The sequence below is a fragment of the Gallinula chloropus genome (assembly GCF_964237585.1).
Source record: "Gallinula chloropus genome assembly, chromosome: 2".
NCBI lineage: Eukaryota > Metazoa > Chordata > Aves > Gruiformes > Rallidae > Gallinula > Gallinula chloropus.
In genome coordinates this window covers 24838881-24851309 of record NC_140086.1, presented here as the reverse complement: position 1 = coordinate 24851309, position 12429 = coordinate 24838881, and positions in this window count along the sequence as shown.

Here is a 12429-nt window from a genome sequence, read left to right as displayed (position 1 = left end):
GAGACAAACAGAAGCGTTGCCCCATGCGCTGAAGACTGCAGTGAAAATGCCCATTTTCACAAGAGGAAATATAAAATACATATGAGACTAGAAGAAAGGTAGTTATGTGTATAACATTATGGATGAGTAGATTTAGAATACATGCTGATTCATTGCTCCCTGAAAATATCTAACATCCTGTAAGACTCCATGTTTTCATAACTAGATGGGAAAAAAAAGGATTCAAATATTTAAAATATTTCCTGGGTATCTGCAGTATAATTTTAAGAGAGCCTCACTAAAGCTTCCACAACTGATCTTTAGTCTCTTTAGTCTGAATTTAGAACAAATATGAAAGAACAACCTGTGTTATTCAGTGACAGACAAGGAAGTCTTTTAAACTAAGTGGGTGATGTGTGTATTAAAGGCTTCCATTGCTCTCTGGTGGCAAAGGTTCCTAGGCACCAACCTTTCCTGAGTGGTCAAAAACAGAGGTTTTTTGCAACCTCCTCTAAATTCTAGGCTATTTTCTTTCATCTTTCTCAGTCCACACTTGCCTGTTCCTGCCTTGGGTTCATGTGAGTGCAAAGAGAGTCCTGTGGTATTGCTGCCTAGTGCCCAGAAAAAGCTGTGCTGTGCAATAGCTGCTCTGTCTTACGTGCTGCAGCTAATTAGTGTCAGGAGGAACAAAACCAGAAAGAAAAAAACCTGACATCTTGAAAGTGCTCTTTCTTTTTATTTTTTTTCCAGGTTCAGAAAAGGATTTCACTCTCCTGGACTGCCATCAGAAAGACAGAATCCAAATCACATAAATACACTTCAAATGTGGGGTGATGTATTTTTATTCCTCAGGCACAAAATTTCTCCCTCCCCCTCTCAGCTGGCAACACTGAGGCAGAGCTAAAAAAAAGTCTTTTGAGACTCACTTGGAACTTGCTGCTGCCTCCCTGTAGCCTGGTTTCTGGATGTCTGAGCTTCGATACACACGCACATGCCAATACAAAGCCCCATATTGAGCTCAGGGGACTGCTTGTGACACTTCTCTTTTTGACACGATTTCAAGGTTTTGGCAAGTCTTTACACCTCACCATGAAGAAGGATTTCAATTCCTTGGTCTCTGGGTTGTTCATCTTCGTTTTAAACTCCTTCCACTTGTTATCACAAGGCCACATTTCCAAAGCTGCAGAAATGCTAAAGCTGGGAAAGAGGCTCAGAAGGGGCAAGGGCATGGCAAAGAAATGCTGGAAGAGAACACCAAGTACCTTTGTGAAGGGTGACTGCATGTGCACAGGATTCAAGCTTCCTGCACACCCTACTTGTGACCAAGGATACCATGAGCAATGATTATATGCTCAATAAATACTTTTGAACCAAGTAGAGGAGCTAGGAGATGCCTACCAAGACTCATCATATAGAAAGGTCTCAGGGACAGGAACTGTCTTTTTGTTCTGTTTGTACACCTCACTGGGTTCCTCAAGGGAACTCACTGCACAAGGTGAAAAATAGGCAGGTGAAGAACTTGGACAGTCCAAGGATCACTTAAGCAGTTAAGTCGTAGTCCATGTTTAGTCCTTTTTTTTACTTCTGCCACACCTAATGTTCAAGATGTGCAAGTCTAACCTGAATTTTATCTAAAGATCAGATGAATGGAAAAGACTACATGTTTTCAACACTGTCAGAATTGTTAATATTGAGTAAAAGCAGAAGTGTGATCAGCATGCTCCTCAGAGAGCAGGAAGTAGCATGAAGTCCTGCTATCCTCTTTGGTGGCTGCAGGCTGAGAGGATTAATGCAAGGCATGGACAACTACGCTTGTCAAACACTTTGGTCTTGGCAGTTTGGCACAGATGCTTCTTGCATAATTTTTCTTCTTGAAACCACAGTGCAAAGCTTTCTAGGTGATCTGCATCATTTTTTGAGTGCTGGATAAAGCTGCTGAAAGTCTGACAGCAAAAAGAAAAAAAAACTGAATGGGTGCAGGTTTGGAAATCCTGTTTTCTGACACTTTACTGTGATGTCTCAACAACTACATCCCATGTTCTTAGTCAGGGTTAAAATGTCACATAACTGATTAGGAATACTGATAACACAAGGAAAGAAGTGCCATTATTACTATTAATTTAGTGTCCTCCCTTTTCTGTTGTACTCTAGTGTATTGCAAGCAGTTGCTACCATGGCTGAAGGAAGCACAGTGGACCAGATGAAAGGTTTATTTTTAAGTCATGCCAGACAACTTTCCATCACTATAAGTCTCTGACTACTCTTCATTCTTCTGATCTGCCCTTTTCATTTTTTCTGAGAATTCAACTACTCTAGTTCTCCACTTATTTAGGAGAAGACATTTTTTGAGGCTTGGATGGCTATCAGCCTTGTGGTGGGTTGACCCTGGCTGGAGGCCAGGTCCCCACCAGAGCTGCTCTGTGCCTGGCTCATCCTCACCTGGACAGGTGAGAGAAAATATAAAGAAAGGCTCACGGGTCAAGATAAGGACAGGGACGTCACTCACCAATTACCCTCATAGGCAAAGCAGACTTACCTCAGCAAAATCAATTTAATTTATTACTAATCAAATAAGAGTTGCATGATGGGAAATAAAACCAAATCTTAAAATACCTCCCCTCACCTCTCCCTTCTTTCCAGGCTCAACTTCACTCAGGATTCTCTCCATCATCCCCCAGCAGCACAGGGGGACAGGTAATGGGGACTGAGGTCATTTCATCACATGCTGTCTCTGCCACTCCTTCCTGCTCTGCAGGAGGACTCCTCACGCTCTTTCCCTGCTCCAGCATAGGGTCCCTCCCATGGCAGACAGTCCTCCACGAACTTCTCCAGTGTGAGTCCTTCCCATTGGCTGCAGTTCTTTATGAACTGCCCCAGTGTGTGTCTCTTCTGTGGGGTGCAGAACTTCAGGAAGAGACTGCTCCAGTTTAAGTACCCCATGAGGTCCCAAGTCCTGTCAGCAACACTGCTCTGGCATGGGCTCCTCTCTCCACAAACTGCAGGTTCTGACAAGAGCTGGCTGCAGCACGGGCTTCCCATGCAGTAACAGCTTCCTTCACATGCATTCACTTGCTCCAGCATGGGATCCATCACGGGCTGCAGGTGGAATCTCTGCTCCAGCATCTGGAGCACCTCCTCCCCCTCCTTCTTCACTGACCTTGGGGTCTACAACGTTGTTCTTTTCACATCTTCTCAGTCCTCTCTCTGGATGCAATTGCTCTTGGTGGGTTTTTCCCCTTCTTAACTCTGTTATCCCCAGGGCACTACACCTGTTACTGAGGGCTTGAACTTGGCCATCACCCCTCTAGTCCTTCAGCTACCAAAACCTTGTAATGCAAACCCAAAACAAACCTAGAAAGACAATTCAACCAGGATGGAAATGTGGCAGGTGCTCTCCAGCAGCCGACAGGCTTCATCTCTAAGGAAGAGCCAAAAGTGGAATCCACTAAGTCAAACTCTCTTTCTTTATTTTGGGATGTTGTTCTTCTCTAACATATGTAAAATGTGGATCCTCTTTCATACTTTTCCCAGCCAGACAGATGCATTCCAGTGTTTGGGTCCTTCAGCAGTAACTAAGAACAATGTCACAGAGATGCCCCAAGGAAGATCATGAAGCAGACACCAATGTGTCCAACCCCACAAACAAACCATGTTGATGATACATCAGAAAAGGTATTGTTCTGCACTGAACAGTTTGTACTGGCATGATAAAAGCAAGATGTAAAATACACATAGAGTAACTGGAATAAAGGCTAGCAAACATTTTACCTAGATTGTGTTTTGGTTCTTGTTTCTTGCTCGGTTCTGTTATAATTTATAGTGGCATGAGTTTAATGGAAAAAATCAGATAATGAGTTAACAGGGCCTACAGAATTAGGGAAGGGGAAGAGTGCAGGTGTAACTGCACTGAGAAACGTGGCTGGATCCAAGGGAATAGGAAGAGTTAAAAGGAAGGTAAGTCAGAAGGCAGGTAGAGGACATTGCAAAAACCACAGTAAAAGAAGCAGGGTCATCAAGAAGGGAAAAACACCTAATGTCCTGCCTGGAGCACATACTATGTCATTTGTGCCCTGCTGAATAAATGAACCATCCATGGCTTTTTTAAAACCTCTCTCTTCATTACTGTTCAAATGCTACTGCAAAAAGTACAGTATTTTAGAAGGGTTTATCCCAGAGAACTTTGGGGAAAACGGTCACCATAAATAGAAACACTTCACATTATCCAGGCATCAGCATTAGAAATTGTGCCTAACTGTTGGAGGCACTTTGGTATCTGAGTAATTGCATCACCTTGGAGTTTAACAGGGCTCCAATGTCTTGTAAAGGTTTTTAAGCATCTGTTATTTCTTCCCTAATGCGCACAGACTGCTAATATCCTGAGAATATTTTCTTATTATTGTTCAGTATAATTCCCCAGAGAATATCCCACACTTCATGAGAGGATTTGAGAGTATGATTTTAATACAGGAAATAGAATGTCTGATTCAGACACAGTAAAAACAGAGCAGCAATTGTTAAATACTCTCCATAAACATGTCATAAACCTAAATATAATAAAAACTGAGTCTTTAGGTTAGAGAATTGGTTTTTAGTTGTTTTTAGTTGTGTTGTTTTGGGCTTTTTTTACTTTAAGGGGACTTTACAAATAAAATGGAAAAAAGAAGTCAACAATTTACTTACAGTCAAAGGCCACAGGCTCTGTGCTGATAGCACAGAGATAGCACAACTGTGGGTATAGAATCACAGAATCACAGAATCGTAGGGGTTGGAAGGGACCTCGAGAGATCATCGGGTCCAACCCCTCTGCCAGAGCAGCTCCTTAGCTCATATTGCACAGATAGGGGTCCAGATCGGTCTTGAATATCTCCAGAGATGGAGACTCCACCACCTCCCTGGGCAGCCTGTCCCAGGGCTCTGTCACCCTCTCTGTGAAAAAGTTCTTCCGCATGTTGGTGCGGAACTTCCTGTGATCCAACTTGCAGCCATTGCCCCTTGTCCTGTCTCCACAGACCACTGAAAAGGGGCTGGCCATTTCCCTCTGCATCCCATACTTAAGATATTTATAAACATTAATAAGGTCCCCCCCTCAGTCTTCTCTTCTCAAGGCTGAACAGTTCCAGCTCACTCAGCTTTTCCTCATAGGGGAGATGTTCCAGGCCCTTAATCATCTTCGTAGCCCTCCTCTGGACTCTTTCCAGGAGATCCCTGTCTTTTTTATACCAGGGAGCCCAGAACTGGACACAATACTCCAGGTGGGGCCTGACCAGGGCAGAGTAGAGGGGGAGGATCACCTCCTTGGACCTGCTGGCCACACTCCTCCAGTTGCACCCCAGGATCCCATTGGCTCTCTTAGCCACCAGTGCACACTGCTGGCTCATGGCCACCCTGTTGTCAACCAGGACCCCCTGGTCCTTCTCCACAGAGCTCTTCTCCAGCAGGTCATCCCCCAGCCTGTACTGACACAAGCAGTTATTCCTTCCCAGGTGCAAGACTCTACACTTGCTTTTATTAAACCTCATCTGGTTTCTCCCTGCCCAGGTCTCCAGCCTGTCCAGGTCTCTCTGGATGGCAGCGCAGTGTTCCTGCGTGTCAGCCACTCCTCCCAGCTTTGTATCATCGGCACTTGCTGAGGGTGGATGCTATTCCCTCATCAAGGTCATCAAAAAGGTGGAAAGCTAGGATGCTGCTCAGAAATTTGGTGTGTGGTCCACAGTGTTTGCATCACGCGGGATCATGCGCATGAACATGCTTTGAAATGTATGTGGAATTAAACACCTGTGACCTTTCAGGTCGTCTATTTTTTGGAAGCCATGAAAGTTCAACATATAGAAGAATGTATTAATAGGGAATGTAGTAAAATAAGGGACGTGTTCATTAATTTGAGTCAAACTGCTGACTAGCAGTTTTAGCTAGAAGACAGGGTGGAAAATTCATATGGATTGAAACAGTTCAACTTCTTTGCACTAAAATATTTCTGTTCAGAAGTGCCAAAAGCTTTAAAATAACAATTTTTTGTATCAAAAGAACAATTTTTCCATTTTAAAAACAGCCTAAGTTAAAACAAGAAAACTAAGCAAACGACATTACTCTAAACAAAACAGGAAAAATGGCAACATTCACATTTTGATTGGCCAAAACTTATTCTGCCTTCTCAGAAAGGAATTTTTGCCACTGTCCCCATTGTTCTGGTTCAGTTTTCAGCCCAAAATATCTCTCTACTTCCCAGCTTGCTTTTTTGGGTTTTTTTTACATACTCATTTTCAGTGCAAAATTCACTGTTTTCTCAGTATTTTTTCAATGCTTAGAAGGCTGGAGCATATGGCATAGAAGAAGAAGAGATGGTTTTGGTTAGGCTGGAGAAGGCTAAGAGGAAAGTAATTGCTATGTTCAGCTAACTAAAGAAGCATTGTAGAGAAAACTGAGCCAGACTCTTGTGCCCAGCAAGAAGTCAAGAGGCAATGGCTGCAAGACACGTCTCAAGAAATTCCAGTTGGATATAAAGATAATATTTTTCAGAACAAGACTGTGGCCAAGCACTGAAACTTAAAACTAGAGAACCTGAAAAATCTCCATTCTTGGAGAGGATAAGGCTGAGCACCCTGATCAAACTGCTAAGTCAGCTCTGCTTTGGGCAGGGGATAGGAATAGATGGATCACTCCAACCTAATTCACTCTATAATTCTAAATGTGAATGCTTTGCATAGTAGAGCTCTGGTTTACATAAAAAAGATACACATAATGGTTAAGTAACAACTACATGCATCTGGACGATGCATTCAGTCACATGCTTTGACTTGGCTGGCCCTGTGTGGAGCCAGGAGTTGGACTCCATGATCCTTATAGGCCCCTTGCGACTCAGGATATTCTGTGATTCTATGATTCCATAATTATGGAAAAGCAATGGTCTGGCAGCTAATGCACAAAACTTCATAAATATCAAGGTGGTCTTTCATGTTCAGGCTAAGCTTGGCTAATGTCTGGGAGGAACTTTTCAAAGGAAAACACTTCTTCTCAGTATCTATGTTAGACATATTCAGTAGGTCTAATTATGTAATTACAAGAGGACAAAGATTAAATTTGAAACTTCTACTCTGAGCATTCACAGTCCTTAAACATTAGTTTTCATCCTGGGTTTGGCTTGGACCACTCCAGTTAACTTTCCAACCAACATTCAGGCAGTGTGCTCAGGACAGCCTACTGTAAGCACTGTTGACAGGGTTTGGCGCTCTCTGACCTACAGAGCCTTCATGTGTTAAAACATCTGCACAGATCCTTGTGGTGCAAAGCACAGCATGTGACCCTCTGTTTCATTCTATAAAAACCTTGCTCTGACAAGCAGCAACAGAGCCCTCACATTGTTTCAGCTTGACCTAAAAAAAAACCCACAAAAAGCTGCAAAATATATTAGCTACGTTTTAGGGTCATAGGAACATCACATGGTCCTCAAATGAAACCCTATTCAGTATGGACACAGCCCATCAGCTATAGCAGAGTCTTAAACAGCATGGGTGTGAGCCAGCATGTACCACCCCAAGGCTAGGAACTGAAACAGTCCCTGGGATTATTTTCTTGGGCACTACAGACATACATGCTATAGACACAGCCATCTTCCAGGGAGTTGGGTTTTAGTAAGTTTCAAATGACACTCAGGTTTTTACTTTGTATGGGAATAATTTCAATCTGAAATAGATTTTAAAATCAGCAAAACTCTTTTTCCCTATTTGATTTTCTACAAAGTCTAATTGGCATGTAAATTCTCACATTAAGAATAACTAAGAATGCCAAATCAAGTACCCAAAAGTTAGGAAACGCCATCTCTAGCATTGATGGTGCAGACTGAATTCACATATGTTCTATGTATTATTCATAGTTTCAAGACTGACAGGGTATTTTTTCTCCTTCCACAGGACTATACAGCTTTCCATTTACTAAAAAAGGGACTGACACCCCATGCTATCCCAGCTCAGGCAAGGATTTGGGGTTTCTAGGTTTCCAAGAGTGCAGCTGCTCAGAACAGGTCTTCTCTGTGGTAGTCCTCACAGCCAAGGGTGCTCAGACTTCACAGCACCCTACAAGCCATCAGGAGAACAGGACCAGATGAGGCTTCCTATAGGAGCTCCCAGTGTGCTCTGTCAAAAGCTCACTGAAACACAGGCGTTTCCCTCCATGACTGTCATTTCCCTGAACTGGGTTTTTCTGATAACATTTGGTATTTGGGAATATTCACACCTACCTCTGGGTCAGAATGACAGGAACCAGTGCAAGCCTATAACATTATTTGGAGTAGAACATACAGAAAGAACTAAGAGAGCTTGAATACACCTACACAGATGTCCCTGCTGCTTCTGTCACTAACTAGCTTGGGTACTGACAGCATAGGAGCATCAGCAGTGCAGCCCACAGCGCAGAAGGCTAAATGCATAACTGAGCCTGCACACTTGGATCCTGGAATTGTATTGCTAATAAATGAACCACGTGGTTTCAAGTTAACTTGGTGCCATCTGTATGAACAGCAACCACCTCATGATTAAAATGCTCTATTAGGAAAACTGGCTGGCCTGTAAAATAAAGCTGTGAAAAACACTGCAAAGATAAATGTCAGAAGACGTACTACAGGCAGTATTTAATGTACACTTGGAAAAATACAGAAAACAATTTCATATAACCAGTGATAGGAGCAAATAGGTCTATAATTTGGTGTTTGCTTTCTGTTAATTCAAAGGATTATTTTTTTTCCCAGCTGGGGAGCAAGTCTTTGCATATTTATTTTTCTCACTGCTAAGGGCTGATAGAAATTTGAATGCGAACAGTCTGCCAAGTGTTTTTCACCTCCCAAGACACTCATGAGCTCTATCACTCATAATGACAATTTAGCTTTGATGACTAAACAGTATTTATGTGAAAGGTTTAATGAGAACAGACTTATCCTTCATACAGGGAATTGAGTTTCTGATTTTTGTCAGAGTGTTTCTGTATCTGAATCATATGGTTATGCACAAGAATGTGAGCTATAATGAAAATAATGTAAATTTAAGAAATACTTCGAAGAGAGAGACAGAGAGTGAGACCCCCAGCTGGAGTACTGCATCCAGCTTTGGGGTCCCCAGTACAGGAAAGACCTAGAGATGTTGGAGCGAGTCCAGAGGAGGCCACAAAGATGATCAAGGGGCTGGAGCACCTCTGCTATGAAGACAGGCTGCGAGAGTTGGGCTTGTTCAGCCTGGAGAAGAGAAGGCTCTGGGGAGACCTAATTGTGGCCTACCAATACTTAAAGGGGTCCTACAGAAAAGTGGGGGAGGGACTGTTCACCAGGGAGTGCAGTGATAGGACAAGGGGCAATGGCTTCAAGCTGAAAGAGGGCAGGGTTGGGTTGGGTTAGATTAGATTTTAGGAAGAAACTCTTTACTGTGAGGGTGGTGAGGTACTGGAACAGGCTGCTCAGAGAGGTTGTGGAAGCCCCATCCCTGGAGATGTTTAAGGCCAGGTTAGATGGGGCTTTGGGCAAGCTGGTCTGGTGGAGGGTGTCCATCCCCATGGCAGGGGTTTGAACTAGATGATCCTTGAGGTCCCTTCTACCTAAAGCATTCTATAATTCTAACATGGCATTCCTTAACAGTGAATTTTTATTTAGGATTCTGTGCCAGTTCAAAAAGCTGATCTGTGAACATAAATAAGGTGAATTTCTAAGGTCAAAGCAAGACAGAGATTACTCATCCAACTGAATCACCCTCTTCCTCTCCCCTTAGTTGGGAAAGAAATCCTTTCCTGAAGCACTGCATCACAAAAACTGAAATTGTACAAAGGTTTGTTGAAACTACCCACTCCTCTGAGAACAGGAGGTCACTGAGCATTAGCCCAGGTCCTCCAGCCATAACCCAAGTGGACAAGTTCTCACAGGAAAACTTTTTATTGCAACCTACATCTTCCTTCAGCAACCTACCTGTGCTTTTCTCTGTCCTAGCCCCAAACCAATGTGTTGGTGAAGACTTAGCCCCAAATACTCAAGAAATGTGTTGGATGAAAAATAAAATATCCTAGCCATGACTCAGATACATACTCCTCGTGTCATCTGAAGTTCAGCACAAGATCTCAGCTATGTGCCAGGTGGAAAAGATCTCAGGAGAGAATTCGTTTGACATGCCACTCTTCCCTTTGGCAGCCCCTTTTCAGATGACTAAACCAGAGGTCTCACTCTTTGTGTCTCTTCTAACATCTACCCTGAACCTAGGTGAGCTCTAGCCCAATATCCCCACACAATTCTTTTTGTTCCAGTACCTTCCTTTATCAAACCATTTCCAATCCCAGTCCAAACGGCTTTTTCTCTTCTCCTAAACCTGAATATATACAAATCCCTAACCATAGGTTTGGGCTGAATCGTAGTTCAAAGCCACTAACCATCAAACACATGAGAAACTTCTCCAAGGGTAATTATTTTTGCAGTATCTTTCCTGTCCCACTCAAAATGGAGATCCAAACTTTGTCTGTTCCCTGTCCCTCATACTAAGTGTAGGCCCTACTAAAACAGCTGATATCAACAGAGTCTAGCCCCAAACACCAAGCCACCACCATGGCAATCAAGTTCTTGTGAGATAATTCCTTCAGCAACCCAGTAGACCCAGACCTGGGATGATATGGAAGCAAGGGGAGTTGGGGATGGGGAATGGGGGAAGAAGTGGAGGGTGTATTTAGGGGTAGGGTGTGTAGAGCCACTTTGATATGACATTTCGGGGGAACTTATCAGTGCTTATAAATACATGAGAGGTGGGTGGCAGGAGGATGGAGTCAATCTTTATTCCATGGTGCTGAGGGACAGGACAAGAGGGATATAGCAAGTTCCAGCTAAAGATGAGGAAGCTTTTTTTATGCTGAGGGTGTCAGAGCACTGGGGCAGGCTGCCCAGAGAGGTTGTGGAGTCTGGGTACTGTCCTGTGCAATCGGCTCTCAATGATTACGCTCTGGCAGGGGGTTAGGACTAGATGATCTCCAGAGGTCCCTGCATACCCCTGTCATTCTGTGGTTCTGAGGAGCAGCAAAGGCTTCTGGGGCAAGGCTGAACACGGGGTGACCTCATAATGCCTGCTAGGAGATGCCAGAGAGTCCTTAGTAGCAAACATCCAGAAGCGACCATGGAGCTGCCACGAGCACAGCTCCTGCCACGTGGCTCCTGGGTGCCCCCACCACCCCAGCTCCAGCAGATTTTGCTCCCTTCCCAAACCATCTACCCCCCAGGTAGGCACCCACCCCAAACCCTGCAGCCCAGGGACACTTGGCTCTTGGGGCAAGAGCAGAGGTGACCACTGGCCATTGCTCTTGTCTCTCTTTCAGGCTCAGCCGAACAGTGCCGACTGCCAGGCCAGCAGCAGCCCTTGCCAACAGCCCAGGCACCCTTAGTGGTCGTGGCACCCCAGGGCCTCCAGGCACCACCAGAAGGTATGGCAGCCCTGTCTGCTCTGGCACTCCGGCGCCCTGGGCATCCCCCACCTCCAGGCACTGCCAGCATCCCCATCAGCCCTGTCCCCAGGGCAGTTTCAGCACAGGGCCTCCGAGAAGCAAGCCTCTCATGGTTTTGACACCCCATCCCATTGGCACAGCAGCTCTGCCCATGAGGAATGCCCCCAGGTGAAAGCTCCCCATGTGCCTGGCACAGAGTTGGGGGATGTCGACCATGCAGACCATCTTGCTGGGTGGACCTGGACGGTCCCCCTGACTCAGCATGTCTCTCTCTCCTCCCCACAGGTCTGCAGAGGATGTCATATGGCTGCTTGTTCAACCCACAGGGCTCAGGGGTCCCATGGGCCCTTTCAGCCCAGGCAGCCTCTCTCGTCCCCCAGGAGCAGCCACAACCATCAGCACCCAACAACCATCAGGGGAGTTCGGTGCTTCTGGCCTCACCAGCACTGTGGACTGCTGTCCCTGGCTACCAGCAAATCCAGGGGCAGCTCGGCAACAGCAACATCTTTGGCACAGCCACCCCTGCTGGGACATACACAGGCAGCAACATCGCCTTTGGAAGCAATATCCCCCTCAGCCCCTCTGCTGCTTCAACAACATGGGCACACTTGGGCACCAACAACCCCCTGGCCAGTGACAATTCCTCCAGCCAAGGCCTTGTGAACCTGGCAGCAGATGACACCTCTTCTGAGGAGCTTTTACAGGAAACCTTCAGTCTCTTGGAGTGTTTTCTGAACAAAATTTGGGCCAGCCAGGACAATGCTGGGATAAGATCTATGCCTGGAAACTCTGGAGACACATTTGGAGAGGGGTGTGAGCTGACCATAGCTTCCTTGGTTCTTCCTTCAACCCCCTCTGAGGACCAGCACATTGAGGGGCAATGCTCCGAGAGCACCATCTCCAGCACAGCTACGCCTCAGGAGGAAAACCCAGGGTCCGACATCTACCTGGGCAGCTATGACATCCCCTGCTCTTCTGCCACATCAACAAACCAAGCCC